Source organism: Drosophila sulfurigaster, unplaced genomic scaffold, assembly GCF_023558435.1.
Source record: "Drosophila sulfurigaster albostrigata strain 15112-1811.04 unplaced genomic scaffold, ASM2355843v2 ctg119_pilon, whole genome shotgun sequence".
Lineage (NCBI taxonomy): Eukaryota > Metazoa > Arthropoda > Insecta > Diptera > Drosophilidae > Drosophila > Drosophila sulfurigaster.
Genome location: NW_026909687.1, coordinates 10,950 through 16,210, shown reverse-complemented (window position 1 = coordinate 16,210; position 5,261 = coordinate 10,950). Strand labels below are relative to the sequence as shown.

The window sequence follows — 5,261 nt, the reverse complement described above, 5'->3', positions numbered from 1 at the left end:
ATTTATATATAATGAGCGTAGGGATGCACTTAATTTCGGGGGCTTATATAACGATCATGGGATTGTTTTCCGTTTTTCCTCTCTTATCGAACAACGAAGACGTTTGATTTTTTCGCGTGGGTTGTTGTTTTTCCGTTCTGATTTTTCTGCTGACATACTTTACTTTGACGAAAGCATTTCTCAATGAGTCTACTCAATGAGTCAACTTGTTATAATTGTTTTATGCATACACATATATATATTTAAAATATTGTTATACTATACACACACACACACATATTTTAAATATATATATATTTAAAATATTGTTATACTATACACACACACACACACATATTTTAAATATATATATATATGTGTATAATACAATTATACTAGGTAGTTTCATTGATTAGTGCTTTCGTCATTGTGCTTTCGTTTCCCAAACCTAAGAAGCTCTTAGGGTTTGGAGACCAAATCACAATGACGAAAGCATTTCTCAATGAGTCTACTTTTTATAATTGTTTTATACATATATATATATGTAACAATAGTAGTTTATTGATAATGAATATAAAATGAATATATAATGAAGTAATGATATAAACAGAATAATGATGAAATAAACACATTAATGATCAACACGACTAGAGGACAACTGTTCCTATCAACGCCGACACACCAACTGCCTTCTCGTCGATCTTGCTTTCATTATCAGTGCTGCCATATCCTTTCACTAAGCTCGCGTTGCCACTCGTTGCCAGCAACCAGTAGTGCCATACTTCACATTCGGCCATCCTGATAAGCATCGTCTGTCCCAGACGACAGGCAATCATCGTTGTATCCGACATACTTCCACAGCTTCATATTGTCCGAACTTGTATTAGTAATATTGGGCCCCTCTGTTTGAGCAGCTTTTCTGATTTCAAAGCGCCCATTGCCTTTTACTTTAATTACCTCATATGGACCAAGGTAATTACTGGCTAATTTCTTCCCAGCAAGGAATTGTGTTCGCTTCACAGCAACTAAGTCACCTTCTTTGTATCCATATTCCTGTTTACGCTTTTCGTCGTACTGCTTTTGATGCACAGTTTTCTGCAATTCACCAATCGACTGATTCAGCTGACGCAGTTGCTCAGCTACCTCGACAGCGGTGCCTTGCAAATTCTGATCGGTTTGTTGCACCTCCTGCAGTTGCTCCTGCAACTGCTTGTTGCTACTCTGCTGCAACTTAAGTGCGCTGTGCGTTTGCTGCAGCTCCTGCTTCATGCCGTGCAGCTTCTCAATAAGTCTTTCGGCATTCACGTCCGCCTCCATCTCGAACAACTCAAAGCTTTGCATCATTTCGATCTTCTCTGCCTGCAACACTTCCAGCACGGTCGAAGCTCCGCATTTTTGGCCGATAAATTGGCATTGGCCACCTGAATGGCCTCGACTAGCATCTTCATGTCGGCGATCTTTGTTCATCTTCTCGTGCCAACTGCTCCGTGCTGCAGCTCGGTGTTTGTGATCTCTAGTCGCTCTTGCAGCTCCTTCATGGCCACCTCGTTGTCGCTGCTCTGTTGCTGCTGTTCCAGTTGCAACTTGGCTAAGTCTTTCTGCAACTTTAGCTCACGCCTTTGCGCCTCGCTCATGTTTGCATTGCTTGTTTGAAGCTGTTGACGCGTCTCCTGTAGCTCACGCTCCAACTGCAAGCGTTCCTTGCTGCTAGCATCGCCACGTACGCTGCTCCGCTCCTGCTTCCGCGACTCAATGCTCGGTTTGTACTGCAGGGGAGCATTTATATCAACTTTTGTTTCAACGATATTATAAATACTCATCTGATTAAGGTCAGCCTGATCCTCCTGAGCTGACGACGAAGAAAAGTTAAATCCATTCTCATTCAGAGCAAAATGAAACTTTGACACAAAATCGTATCCAACCAACGCATCAAATTCAATTTTGCTGTCTGGTACCACAATGAACTTTTGAATCGACTGAACATCGTCTACAGTTACGGCTCCTTCGAATTCGCCCAATGGAATTGTACTGGCTTTTCCCATACCACGCAAAACAGATGTACATTTATTGAGCTCCACTGCAGGCAAGCGTTTATAAACTGAGTATTTCACAATAGATACATCGGCTCCTGTATCAACCAGGCATGATACCTCAACGTTGTTTAGTTTTATAATTTTAGTCGCTTATCTGCTTTAACAACTTGAACGGCTTTTATAGCATTAGGACAATTTAACGAAATATGTCCATCTTCTTGACACTTGAAGCACTTCGTTTTAGCTACGCAGTCTTTACGCACATGATCGACTGAACCACAATTAAAGCAACGAGATTGGTTTTAGAGTTCTCGCTATTCTGGTTACGCTTTCTTTCTTTGTTATCGTCTTTTTGGCAAAATCTTTTACACACTCATAGTCACAGTATTTTTCTTTCAGCTCCTCAAAGTTTTGCAACCGTACATGCTATATTTAAACTCTTTGGCAATATTTAAGCCATTTACTATGTAGCGAATAATTGATTTTGTTTCGACGTTACCCAATGCAGCAATTTTCTCATCTGCAGCACATATTCTTGGAAACTTTCAACATCTTGTTTCTTTCTTTCGTTGAGTTTTGTATGTATCTCTGCACTTTCATATTCTCTTTTGAACTCATTTAACAGCTTGCTTTTAGTTCTCCGGCTACATACAAATACAGATTCAAGGAACAACTGAGCCGTTTTGTCATTTTCGATCGCGCGTTTACGTATTTTTGCTTTTCGTTTAACCCGTATGCGTCTGCGTTTAGCTCGAAATTATTAAACCAATATTCCACTGGCACTGACTCTCCATCAAAATCTGGCACAACTGAAAACCCTTCTACCGACACTTTTGGCTCTTGCCGGTCTATCTCATCGGCAGATTTTTTAAGTTTAATAATTGAATTATTTGTTGCAAATTCCTTGATTTTGTTCAATCATCTGCTCCATTTTCGCCAGTTCAATTTCACTTTTTTTTTGAGCTATTGCTTGCAACTTCTAATAATTCTTTTTCTTCTTCTTTCTTCACTCTGTTTGTTGCGCTATTTCTGCAAGTTCCACCGATTTGATTTTCACTTCTTCTGTCTTCACTGTCTCTCTGCTTCGCAGCGTATATTTCTGTCCTCTTTCAACTTTGGCTTTTCTATTGCTGCTGTTTCATTGTTCACGCACACACATGCACACATTCATCGCGACTCGACAATATGTTATGTACACTCGATTTGGTTTTCAACGCCGTTTCTATATATTTAAAATATTGTTATACTATACACACATATATTTAAAATTTATTATGGGACAAAGCCCTCGCAAGTACAGCTAAAAGAGGGGGAAATACCACCCCTTAATTTAAATCTGTAAAAGTTATAATCTATATATAATCTATATGTAATAAAAAATTTAAAAAAAGATTTCTTATTTTGTTTTATTTATATATGCAATACAGTTCAGTAGTAAAATTGAAGCAAACATGTCAACACGTACAACCGCTGATCAGCTAGACATGTTAATCACACAAATACATAAATTTTGTGGAGGAGTTTAAGGATGTAATTTCTGAAAAGGATTTAAAGAGCATAAATGCTACGCTAAAATTACTATATTTGTTAGAACACGTTTCAATAGCTCTAACAACAACAACAACAATAACAATGAAAACACCGCGGAATTCGTTGGAGCAATGTATTCAAAACAATTGTTTCAACCCTCGCAACATTTGTCATCGCATTGAGAGTGTCATAAGAGCAACATTAAATACAATGCAACATTATCGCAATTTAAATACAAGAATGAACAATAACACAGAAAAACAATAACAATGCGGATATATTTTTCTATAATAAAACAACATATATAACATACAAACAAAAACATTATTTTTCATTTTATTTAAAATACTCTTAGTTGACGTTAATATTAGAAAGATGGTATCCTTGGTTTGGTTCATAGAACGTATGAATGGAATAATACCTGATATCGAAACAAATCCTGTTTCCTGCTGGGAAGAAATGTTTCAACCTGAAAGCTAAATACACTAAAGCTTATACTCAGCGATGAAGTTGAGTATCTGTTGGTAAAAAAATATGGAGTATTCAATAATACTGTAATTGATTGGGCATACAATATTGGAACATTCACAATATCGTGCAATGTATTTACACCTAAAACAAATGGTTCCAGTTTACTATTTAGGTATTGAAATAGAGGAACCAGATGCTAAATTTCAATTTATTGCAACCAAAGAAGGCCTTAAGATTTATAAATGTAATATAATTGATATATCATACGATTAAATAAATAAACAAATTTATATACCTCAACTTAAGTTTTTGTGTGTTCGCAACCCAAACCTCCGCTCAGATCCAGGCCTCCACACAGACCTCCGGTCAAATCCAGACCTAACCACACACGCGCCAGTTTCAGGGTCACACACACACAAAAGAAAAAATGAACTGATTAAAAGTAGTATTACACATTTAAATGTAATATTACTATAGTATTACTCATGATCTTGCCCGGCGTAATGACGTTGTGATTGCTAGAAAATCAACTGATTAAAACCAGTATTACTATAGTATTACTCATTTAAATGTAGTATTACTATAGTATTACTTACAATCTTTTGACCGGCGAAATGACCGACGTAGTAACCTTGAACTGATAACATTACTCATGGTCATGACCGGCGTAGTAACCTTGAAGGCGTAGTAACCTTGAACTGATAACAGATTAGTCATGAAGGCGTAGTAACCTTGAACTGATAACAGATTAGTCATGAAGGCGTAGTAAGCTTGAACTGATAACAGATTAGTCATGAAGGCGTAGTAACCTTGAACTGATAACAGATTAGTCATGAAGGCGTAGTAACCTTGAACTGATAACAGATTAGTCACGGTTTCGAGGGCTTATTTTTTTTTATGAGTCACAATTTTGAGCAGAAAATGTGCCCCGGAAGCCCCATGATTTTTTTGCTGAATCACCATTTTAAGCAGAAAAACTGTCCTGGAACTCCCATATTCTACCTACTGGTATGCACATATATCGAAGTTACACTGTAACCAGAGTAACATTAAATACGGAAGCAGCAACTCTCTGTTGCTGCCCGAAATACATAAATAGTGCATTGACACTTTAATATAAAGAAAACAACAAATGCCCAGCGCAGTTCAAGTGCACTGCAATATGATGTCAGCTGAACTGCAGCCGGCACATTAAAAGCCGCGTCAGCATAAACGCCGGCCACTGACCGTTGTCTGTGCATAACACAT

General features: G+C 37.6%; 1 long non-coding RNA gene across 1 annotated transcript; it reads right to left on the bottom strand.

The window, feature by feature from the left end:
- Positions 1 to 4,431: 4,431 nt before the first annotated feature.
- LOC133849859 (uncharacterized) lies at positions 4,432 to 5,018 on the bottom strand. Its single transcript, XR_009895483.1, has 3 exons — positions 4,862 to 5,018; positions 4,610 to 4,705; positions 4,432 to 4,531 (listed from the first exon to the last, which is right to left on the bottom strand). It is a non-coding gene; the product is annotated as an uncharacterized LOC133849859 (long non-coding RNA).
- Between the last annotated feature and the right edge of the window lie 243 nt (positions 5,019 to 5,261).